Source organism: Belonocnema kinseyi, chromosome 8 (genome assembly GCF_010883055.1).
Source record: "Belonocnema kinseyi isolate 2016_QV_RU_SX_M_011 chromosome 8, B_treatae_v1, whole genome shotgun sequence".
NCBI classification, from domain to species: domain Eukaryota; kingdom Metazoa; phylum Arthropoda; class Insecta; order Hymenoptera; family Cynipidae; genus Belonocnema; species Belonocnema kinseyi.
In genome coordinates this window covers 36,839,744-36,850,875 of record NC_046664.1, presented here as the reverse complement: position 1 = coordinate 36,850,875, position 11,132 = coordinate 36,839,744, and the positions used below count along the sequence as shown (strand labels likewise).

Genomic DNA, 11,132 nt, shown 5'->3' with positions numbered 1-11,132 from the left:
ATTTTTTGTCGATTTTTCAATATTTTGAGGGTTGAAAACTGGGTGTTCCGGATAAAATAGGGGAATGAAACTTTTTTTAGTGTCTTCAGACATCAGATGGAACTATTTTAAAGCATAAAATTTTAGGTATGGATTTTAGGGAATCTTTTGGAATTTTTTTTCGATTTTTCAATATTTTGGGGGTTGAAAACGGGGTGTTCCGGATGAAATAGGAGAATGAAACTTTTTGTAGTGTCTTTAGACATCAGATGGAACCATTCTGAAGCATAAAATTTTAGGTCTGGGTATTAGGGAATTTTTTGTCGATTTTTCAATATTTGGGGGGTTGAAAACGGGGGGTTCCGGATCAGATAGGGTAATGAAACTTTTTTCATTGTCTTTGGACATCGGATGAAACCATTCTAAAGCATAAAATTTCATGTCTTGTAGTTAGGGGACTTTGTAGCATTTTTTTCAGTTTCATTATATTAGGGGTTGAAAACGAGGGTGTTCCGGATGAGACAGGGGAATGAAACTTTTTTTATCATCTTTGAACTTTAAGTAGAACGATTCTGAAGCATAAAATTTTAGGTCTGGATGTTAAGAGGATTTTTCCCGATTTTTCGCTGTGTTAGGGATTGAAAACGAGTGTGTTCCGGATGAGATAGGGGGTTGAAACTTTTGCGGGTACCTTTTTTCATCAAATAGACCTATCTGAAACTTTTAAATTTTACGTCTCGCACAAAAAATTTTTTTTGTAAATTCGTTTTTTTAAAACGTTGCAATCTTCAGCGAGGTGAAACAGTGTGAAATATGTATTTATAAAAATGTTTGAAACGAAAAATTCATCTAGAACAGAAATAAAAATTTCCTTTCATTAAAGACGAAGTGATCAAGTTTTAATTGACACCTACACAGTAAGAAAACGAGAATAAAAGAAAGTTACTCTACTTCCATAATAATCTAGACACTAGACTGAGCGTGACATGAGTTTCAGTTTCAGTGTTTTCTTCCAGAAAAGAGTAATTATCCGAGTGTTCAGTCGTAAAAGGGTGGAATTCGCGCCATTTAAGTAACAACTCGTTTGTAGTAAAATATCTGAATTGCAAAGCTGAACTCAGAAAAGATCGTATCCTTCGACTCGACTTCTTCTACATTTTTACGAACTCATTCATACGCACACTGTAATGCTTTCCCAGCAAAAACAGGACTCGGATCGATTGTAGGGCTTGAAAAAAGGTCGCATAAAATTACAAAGAAAGTCGCATAGAATTTCAAAAAAATGCCATAAAATATCCCATAAAAATGTTAAAGATAATGAGAAAAAAAGCAATATCAAACACCAAATTACTGAATAACTGATATAATAACTTGAATTATTTAGGACTATAGAGTAAATAATTCTAATTGGTTTTCCAAAATTCTTTCATTAATCAAAATAAACTTTGAAGTTGAAAAAAATCTTAAATAATAATCATTCAGATTGAAGAATTCTGAATCTGAGTTTAAAATATTTCTTTCTGAACTATTAACCTTGTCAACATAAATTATTATCGAATGAGAGAAGTTTATAATTTACATTAATTTTGAACCTCAGGAACAATCATCTTAAAATGTATCTGAAGTTCTGAACTTTCAAATGAACGAAATATTATTTCCCAATTATATTTTATTCGTCAATTTTGTTCCAACTACAATTAAAAATATGCATTACAAACTTGTTTTAGTAAATATATATAATTTCCAATATAAATGAACAAACATTTAGGCCCTTTGATAGTTTATAAAGTCAGCAGTACAAAAATTCGTTCATTGGAACGTTCAGAACTTCCAGCACATCATCTTGAACATTTAAATGATGAAATGACTCTAATTAAGGTTTTAAATTGTATAACTTAAATATAAAATTCTTTATTGATTTTGCAAGAGAACAAGGAAACCAATTCTTTTAAATAAAATTATTACGGGCAAAATAATGAATTCAATATGAAAAGCTTTAAATTCATAAAATTTTAATGCGAAATATATGGCATTTTTAACAAAGTAGTTGAATTTCCTACAAAAACAGATAAATTTCTAACAAACCTTTAAAAAACAAATAAGATAAAAATCATATTGTTTCGATAATAGTTTACTTTTAATAAAACGCGAAAAATAAATTTTCAATCAAATTATATTGCATTTTCAACACAGTAATTTGATTTTTCAACCAACAGAGACATTTGTATTTACAAGCAAATAGTTGAGAAATTTCAAGCAAAATAGGAACTTTAAACAAAAGTAATGGCAGTTTTAGCCAAATAGTTCTATTAATAGATTATTCGACGCATTTGTTAAAAGACAGTTTACTTATCAACCTAAAAAGAAGAATTTTCAACAAAAAATACAATTTTTACTGACGGAAGGTAAACTTTCAAGCAAATTGTTAAATCAGACAAATTAATTTACAAAGAAAAATGAAGTTTCAATTAAGAAAGGTGACTTGTACAACCACAGGTTGAATTTTCAATCCGAAAGGACGAACTTTGAACAAAACCGTTAAATTTTGACCAAACAAGATGGCTTAATTAAATTAAATTTTCAACACAAAAAGATAATATGTGTTCAACGAGTTTAAATCAATGAAAAAATACGAGTTTTAACAAAATAGTTGAATTTTCAACTAAATTAGATGAATTTTCAACAAAAATTTTCAGATGAAAAAAATAATTGTAACCGAATAGTTAAAACTCCGAAAAAGATTACATTGCCACCATAAAATATGAATTTGCAATCCATGAGGAAGTATTTTATATCCACAAGATGAATGCTCAATAAAACAGTTAAATTGTTTACAAAAAAGAAAAACGACATTCGAACGAAATAATTGAACTTTTAACCAAATGGTCCAATCTTTCAAATTGAAGGGGATTATGATTCAACAAAAACCAGTTGCATTTTCAAACTTTCAATGAGCTAGCAGGATACATTTTTAACCAAATTGCTGGATTTTAATGCCAAAAGATAAATTTTCAAGCAAAAAATAATAATTTTTAACAATAAGAGAGAAATTTTTAATTCAAAAGGATATATTTTCTATCCAAGAAAGCGAATTTTCAACAAAACAGTTGAATTTTCGACCAAAAAATATAAATTTTCAAGTAAATAGTCGAATTTTGAATCAAAAATAATGAACTTTCAATAAAAAAATTTTGATTTTTTTATTAATTTTATTTATCCAGTTCGTATTTAAGCGAAAAAAAAAGAAAAAGGGTAAGTTCTTTGAAAACAGAGAGGAAAGAAGTCTTTAAAAAATGGGGAATGGGAAGAGGGGAACGAGCATTAAGACCTTTAATGAGAAATTATTCAATTTTTAATGTTCTCGATTAAAATGATACAATTCTTTCTAGTCCTGAATTACAATTTTAAAGTTTCATTGTGCATAAAATTAAAACTAAGTACATATAGCGAACTTCTGTGAAAAACGGGAAAAAGTTGATAAATCGCATTTTTCTCAAAAATCAAAAAAGTCGCGTTTTTCAGAAAAATAAAAAAAGTCGAAAAAGCCGTGCAATTAAAAATCCGAGCCCCGAAAATAAAAATTTCGTAAAAGTGTGTGCTTCCGTAAAAATAGCGAATCTCGACATATGGCAAAAACGAAAGCAGGAACAATATAATTTTTACTGCGGCTTAGGGACTTTAATCACATGCTTCAAAGACTCGTTGCTAAGGGTTGTGTCATTCCCTCTTTTTCCCATCCCTTCACTGTTTTTCTTTTTTACCTTGCGGGGGCGAAGTTCTTACGTGTATACGCATAGAGACGATTTTTATTTTCAAAGGGACGCAGCGGGTGATTTTTCAGTGAGTAAAAGCTTTTAAAATATCGACCGACCGGAAAAAGACGGAAAAAATCATAAGTTGAGAAGCGAATAATTTTGGATAGAATTTGAAAAATTCAACAAAATCCCTTTTTCAATAAAATTTGAGTGAATTTAAAATAATAAAAGAAAAATTCAAGTGAATTCAAAAGAAATTTCACAGAAAAGAGGTGAGTCTAAGAGACTTGAGGATGAATTTAAAAAATACATTAAATTGAGTGAAATTGAGTCAATTTAGAAGAATTCAAGTAAATTCGAGAAATCCAAGAGAATTCTAAAGAATTCAAAAGAATTCAGGTTAAATAATTAATATTCAAGGTGGATTTAAATTCAGTTCAAATCAGATACAAAAAAAAATTTGAGAATCTCTTAAAATGACTGAGCTCCTCAAAATTCGTATGAAATCTTTTGAAATATCGTCAAAACATTATAGGTCCTGTAAAATAATTACATACCTTCCAATAACATTCTAGGAAATTCTTTAAAGCTGTATGAAAAGTTTTTTTATTACCTTAAATTCATTAAATCCTGTGAAATCTCTTGAAATTGTTTACATATCTTAAAATTCCTTGAAATCTTTTTAAATGCCCTAAGATATTTGAAATCTATTAAAAATTCCTTGAAACCTTTTTAAATTCCTAGAATATTTCAAATCTTTTGAAATACCTTGGAACATTTTGAAGCTCTTCGAAATGACTTAAAATATTTTTAAATACGGAATGTTTTTAAATTCCTTAAAATATTAAAAATTAAAACTAGAATTTTCTCGAAGGCTTTCTAAAATATTTCAAATCCTCCAAAAGCTTTTGAAATCCTATAAACATTTTTTTAAGCTCTTAGAAATTACTGAGATTTTTTAAAAATACCCTGAAAGTTTAAAACCTCTTTTAAATCCTTTCAAATAATTGAAATTAATTGCAAACTCATTGGAATCTTCTTAAATAAACTAAAACCTTGGATGATATTTAAAATCTTTGGAAATACCTAGAGCTAATTATTTGAAAATCTTTGAAATACTACGAAACCCCTACATTTTTGTGAATAATTCTTTGGAATCTAATAAAATACAGTGAGACCCTTCAATAGACCTCTCTTCTATATTTCCTTAAAATTTATGAAATCTTCAAAAATCTTATAAAATCCTTCAGGATCTTTTAAAATATCCTGAAACGTCAAAAATCATAGGAAATTCTTTCAGTCCCCGTGAAAGTTGTTTAAATCGCTTAAAATCATTAAAATCCTTGGGAATTCCTTAACAAATCTTTAATCTGTTAAAAATGTTTTAAATCTTTTAAAATACCCTAAAAGATTTCAAAATCTTTAAAATCTTTTTAAATCGCTTTAAACTTATTAAAGCTTTTGGGAATTCCCTGAAAGTTTTAAAAATGCCATTATATCTTCAAAAAATTGAAATCCCTTAATATTATTTAAACCTATTGAAAATTTCTTGGAATATTTTGAAATATCCCAAAATATTTGATATCCTTTTGAATACATTCAAATGCTAGAAATAGATTGAAAATTCGTTGAAATCTTTTAAAATTCCCTAAAATTTTTAAAATTCTTTAAAAATGTCTAAAGCTCCTGAAAATTCCTTGGAAGTATTGAAAATACCATAAATTTAAAATAAAGGGTTGGAATACCTTGAAATTATTCAAATCTATTAAACAACCCTTGGAATCTTCTAAAACATTTCAAATCCTTTAATAATCTTTTGTAATATCTTAATTTTTTTTGAATTTTTGGAATCTTTTAAAATACGCTCTAAAATATTTCAAAAGAATTCAGGAAAATTTAGAAATTGGTACAGGCCTGCATTCAATATAGTATTTAACCCGTGGATTAATTTATTGCAAAAAAGTGACTAGAGTAACCTTTTCATTCAAAAAAGTGTATAAAACTGATTGTGTAATAACCGATTATTCTTGACAGTTACTTTAAGTGCTTCTTACCGAAATTCCTTGGAGTTTTCAATTTTTTCAATATCCTGGACTTTTGACTGATTTTTAGGTTTCCCTGACCTTCGGCCACCTTGAATATAATAATTAAAATGTAGAAAAAAGCCAGAATACATTTAAAACTGTCTTAATTTGAACCGACGTTTTATATTAAGAAGATTGCAAAGCCAAAACATTTCCAAACACAAAAGAAATATTTCCTTGAAGTTTTATTTCCTTACAAATATTGAGAAATATTCAGACTTAAGGTGCAGCAAAATGCTTAAATTTGCAATTTTAGAAAGGCTGAACTTAAAACAAAATTCGATTTAGTCTTTGATTATATTTATGATACTTTTAAAGAGGAATCTAAATTAATGCAAATATTGGCAAAATTTAAGTTTGCAATGCTAAAGCGCGCAATACATAAATGCTGAAAATGTTTAGCTTCCACGTTCTAGAATTTAAAAGATTAAAGATATATTTTAAAATAAGAATTTTTTTCTAGAGCCGCAATTCAACGAATATAATATAACATGCATTAGTCCAACTAGAGATAAATTTATGCAAAAGTGTATTATACTGCTACCATCAGACGAGTCGAGTCGTCATCTTTTAAATTACTGAACCGTTATCCTCTTCCACTTAAATTATTCTCAACAATAGAAAAAGAAGAAAAGATACAAAAACATAGAAAAGTAGAGGAAAAAACGCATCAGGAAGAAAAGACCCGGTACATCTGTAGTTTGCACCGATGGCGAACATTTGGAGAATTCCATTCTTGTCCAGATGGAACAATTATGTTACAGTTACGCTCTCTTCACACAAAATTATTATAAATAATATATGATTTACAAATACGAGAATACAATACATATATGATTAATTTAACAATGATTTTTATTGCGAGCAATATCGACATCAGTATTTCTGTCGATGAGTGACGCATTTCTGTCCTTGATGAGATTAAATAAAAATTCATTTGCCCTCTCGACATTAACTCGAATCTTCACTCTCAAACATATTCGGAATAATACTTAAAAAATGCTAGAAAAATGGAAAAACTTCTTTTTTTAAATTACCTGATTTTTCCCTGACCAATCTTTCATTTTCCCTGATCATTAATATTTAAAGACCAGCATCTTAATCTTGTAACATCTTTGACATAAAACATTTCATAAATGGAATGAAACAATATTTCAGATTAACATTTAAACTTAAAATTAAAAATATTTCAATCAACAAAGATGAATTTTCTACCATAAGAGATTAATTTTCAATCTAAATGGATTTATTTTTAACAAAACAGTTAAATTTCCGATCACAAAAGATGACTTCTTAACAAAATAGTTAAAATTTCAACAAAATAATTCAATTTGTATCTAAATTGTTGAATTTTAAACCCACAAAGATAAATTTTCAAACAAATGGTCGAATTTTCTACCAAAAACTATTCAACTTCAACTAAAGACAGTTGCATTTGCAACAAAATAATTGTATTTTTATTAACAAAGTTGAATTTTCAACAAGAAAGAAGACTATCTTTATTAAAAAAGAACTAATTTTTCTCCAAATAGACAAATATTAAACCAAATATTTATATTTTTAACTTCACAGTTGAATGTTCCAAAAAACATTTTAACTAAGTATTCTTAGCCAAAAGACGATTAACCTGTAAAGTACTTGAATTATTAATCCAAAAATATGAATTAAAAAAAGAAGATAATTTTCAACTATACAGTTTAATTTTCAACTAAATATTTCAATTTTCAAGCAAAAAAATTTTTTTAAGAATATAGTTCAGTTTTGAACATAAATAAGAATTATTAACGAAAAAATTGATCCTAGATGATATTTCCACACAAAAAAAAACGTATTTTCAACCAAATAGTTAAATTTTCAACCAAAGAGTACAATTTAATTTAATTTCAATTTCTAACAAAATAGTTGAATTTCAACTAAACAAAATTCATATTTAACAAATCTTGGAAAATTAAAATTTTCATTAAAAAAATTAATTTACACAAAAAAATAAAGAAAGGAGTCCAATTTTCAATTAACGATGAACTTTTAACTAAAATTATTTATTTTTCTACCAAAAAGACAAATTTTCAATAAAGATTTGTAAAACAGTTGAATTATAAATCCTAAAATATGAATTTTTAACAAAAAAATTTATTTGAAACCAAGAAGATTAATTATGAACCAAAAAATATGAATTTTCAACGAATAATGTAATATTACTTCTATCAAAAAAGTTGAATTCAACTTAAAAAATACGAGTTTTCAATAAAACAGTTGGATCCTCAACCATTTTCAAAATTCCTTAATTTTGCCCTAACCGATTTTTAATTTTCTCTGACCATTAAATATTCTGAAACCAGAATGTTAATCCTGTACCATTTTCAACGTGCAATCTTTTATAAACGGAATAATAAAATTTCAAATTAAAATTTAAAAATGTCACATTTATTATCCTTGGTAATTATTTAAACTACTTCTTACACAAAAACCCTGATTTTTGAAGATTTTTTTCAAAATCATTGACATTCCCTGACCAATAAAATTCCCTGACTTTTTCCTGATTTCTAGGCTTTCCCTGACCTTCGACCATACCGAATAATATTATGTGAGACGAGTTATATTTAACCATAACACTCAGATTATACTCGAGGCTTGATTAGTAGAAAATTCCTGCTATCCTTCATTATAAATTTATATTCACCAGTGCAGAGAATCTAACAATACTTTTACAATTACTCATCGTCTTGCTTCCAGTTATTAGTTATGTATATCGATTCTTTATTGCCTTTTCTAATTATCGCGCTCTCAATACAAGAGAAGTAAAAACAAGTTAGTCTAATTCTTTTTATACAAAAATATAATTTAAAAAATTGCTATGGGCTATTTTATAATTACTTTAGACTTTATACTCATGCAAGAGGAATGTTTATAGTATTTTGATCTGCGGTTAATTAAAACTCGGGGCTTATCATTTTATATGTGATAACTTTATTTTTATATTGTTATCTTTTGCTGTAGATAAAAGCATAAAGAATTCAAATTCAAACAGGAAATGATATTCAAATTCAATGATATTCAAATTTGAAAATTGCATTACGTAATTTACAGATGGTCCCTAGAAAAAGAAAACATTTACCACTTTAAGACTTTTTTTTTAATAATCATACCAATTTATTTTTAAATTTTCAAAACTGTTAGCTGTTTCTTACACTTAGTAACTCTTGACTTTACTATAATTAAAATATTTGATATAACAAGCCTTCAAGAAAGATGAAGCATTTTGCGTATAAAAATTTCTTAATTGAACATTTGGAACAAATAGAAAATTAACATTTTTAAACTCGAAAGATAGTATTCAGTACTAAAAAAAAAAGATTAAAAGTTGGCAGCAATTCAATTTCCAATTAAAATGTTAACCTCAGGTATAGAATGATAGAAACTTAAAAAAATTCACATAAAGCGTCTAAAAGATTAATAATTAAATACATTTTCAACTTCAAAATTGACTTTACTGTTTGTAGCAATGTTTTATTTCATTAATGTAGATAATTAAATACAAATTTAAATAATTAAAAAATAATTGGTTACTCGTGTTTCCACGACCTCGAGTTTTACCACTGATCTTGCTGGTGTGGAACCTACCATCTAATTACAATTAATCCATTTGTGATTGTATTGTGTCCGGATGCTCATAGAGAGAAAGCTAGGGAAGATATTTTAAGGCGCAGATTTTTACTGTGGTAATGTCAGTAATTATCCTTTTGCTCATGTCTAAACGTTACACACACTTTCTATAATTACAATGGAAAGAGACAAACAAAATGCAAGGAAAATATGTACATGGTTCAAACAGAAAAGGACTTAAAAGTCAAATAAACAAAACAAAAATATATTTCAAGCAAATAATTTTGGTTTTTGAAATAGCTAACAACTATATCCGCAATTTATGGATTTTCAATTCTTTGAATTAGCTGCGTGACTTCATGATATTTAAATATCACATCAACTTGAAACGTCATGTTATTATATATATTACTATATTTCTTAATAACAAAAAAATTATTTGTTTTTGTTCAGAAATACAGAAAAACGATATAAGTTTGAATTCAAGTTTTTAAGAAATATAACATTTGTTCAACAAATTCTGTTATTAATACCAGTTATTTTTATTTTTATTAGGCTTTTATAATATTTATAATGTAACGTAAACCGTGAAATCAATTATAAATTTCAAACCTGTCAAAATTATTCCTTTTTAATTAATTACCTCCAACATTTTTAAGTTAACTACATCATGTGTTTGCTTAAACGATTTATAAATGTGAGTCATCAATATCATTAGTTCGTGAAGAATTTTTAGATTCTCATTCATGAGAGTGTAATGTAATCGTCCAAATTTTCGATCTCTGCTTTTTAATGGATCTTTAAGTTTCGGCACTCGCACAATCCGAAAATTTTGTGGGTGTGTGTCTGTCAGTATATATGGTTACCTGAATGTTGTAGCCACGCTAACTTTTGAAGGATTTGTCCAATCGAGTCAGCCTTTGATACACTTCTTAAAGTTCCCAAAATGAAAATTAAGTTTGTTAAGCAGATATTTCCAAACAAAATTAAAAAATTTAAAGCATTTTAAGAATTTGATTTTTTTTCAAATTTTATAAATTTTGTTAAAAGTTTCTTATAGATAGACAGAAGAATTTATTGCAAATTATCAAAATAAAATTGTTCGATTTCGATGAAAATTCGAAAAGTTATATACTCTTGAAAATTTCTAAAATGTTCAGAAAAATAGAAAAAAATTTTTTTTTATAGATTAGGAAATTTAATTTAAATTCGTCACTGCAAAAAGAATTGCAAATTATCTTAATGACCTTTTTTAATTCAATACAAATTCAAAAAACTATGCTTTTCAAAATTTTCCAAAAAAAGGAAAAGAAATATTTTGCTAATAGGTTAAGAAATATCAATCCAAATTTCTATTAGATATAAAATATATTTATTTCGAAACTAATCTCATGAAATTTTTTTAATTAGACAAAAGTTCAAAAAGTTGATCATTTTCAAAAATATGCAATTTTTTGTTTTTAAGAGATTCGCAATGGATCTCCGTAATCCGTAATGATCCGTTCTGGATTTTGATTGTTATGGTGTTATGTTTTTATTGTTATGATTTGCATGGTAATGACGTTATAAAGAATTCAATATCGATATAATCGGATATAAAATATAAACATATTACATCATTAAGCCATTTCCCTTTCGGGGTAGGCGTGACTCACTCGGCAGGGGAAAGGAGTAGTGTGTGGATGGGATAGAGATTTTTCAGATTGATCCA

General features: G+C 27.0%; 1 protein-coding gene across 5 annotated transcripts in view; it reads right to left on the bottom strand.

Moving 5' to 3' along the window:
* The window catches only part of LOC117179173, a 116,062-nt gene that overhangs the window by 83,660 nt on the left and 21,270 nt on the right, over positions 1-11,132 (bottom strand). Inside the window, exon 2 of one of the 5 annotated variants that reach the window (XM_033370894.1) lies at positions 5,789-5,867. The exons of the other annotated variants lie outside the window; for them this stretch is intronic. The gene's annotated coding sequence lies outside the window, so the exon portion shown is untranslated. The remainder of the gene's footprint in view (positions 1-5,788; positions 5,868-11,132) is intronic. 5 annotated transcript variants of the gene reach the window in all.